The sequence below is a fragment of the Semicossyphus pulcher genome, unplaced genomic scaffold (assembly GCF_022749685.1).
Source record: "Semicossyphus pulcher isolate SPU_LCO1_2020_fin unplaced genomic scaffold, fSemPul1.0.p SCAF_23, whole genome shotgun sequence".
NCBI lineage: Eukaryota > Metazoa > Chordata > Actinopteri > Labriformes > Labridae > Semicossyphus > Semicossyphus pulcher.
The window spans coordinates 14,055,001-14,055,727 of NW_027211697.1; positions in this window are offsets into that span (position 1 = coordinate 14,055,001).

A 727-nucleotide genomic window follows, 5' to 3' on the forward strand; every position below is an offset into this window, starting at 1 on the left:
CTACAGAATTATTACTTCATGCATACGTGTATTGGTGTTCCTCTAAATAACTTTATTTAAATAGTTTTATTTTAATTCATGACATTCTTGATTTAAACGTTTTTATGAATGTTATGTGTGTGAAGCAGGGAGGGGCAGTCGAGTGGAAACATGCCTGGAAATCACCTTTGCTTCACATGTGATATTTTCATTTACATTTAAATGTCCCAACATTTACAGAATATTAATGTCTGAATGTTTTGCATTGAAAGAAATATGATACTGAAACATTATGTTGATTTTCAAATGACAAACATTATTACTTCATGTTAATTTAACATTCATGGACAATAGAAAATGTTATTAGAATCAGCACTGCTATAACAATGAAGATAAGCACTAATGGAAACTAAAAACATCCAAAGTCATTGTGAAAATGTGTTTGTATGTCTGGTTGGTGGATTGGTTTGTCCTCAGTTTGCAGTGAGATTAATAACGATGGAAGAGATGTAGATTTGCATTGACTCCGCCTCACAGAGCTGAAAATAGAAGCATGAAGATTTAGCCTCATATTTCCATGTTGTTTTTTATTGGAGGTTTCAGGGCTGGTTGGACAAGACGTGCACGATAAATCAAACTGAATGGATCGAGTCTTTGGTGCCAGATTTCAGCAGACAGACAGACAGACAGTAGAAGCAACATATAACCCCTTTCATTCATTAATGACACGTTGCACTAATGAGTTTTA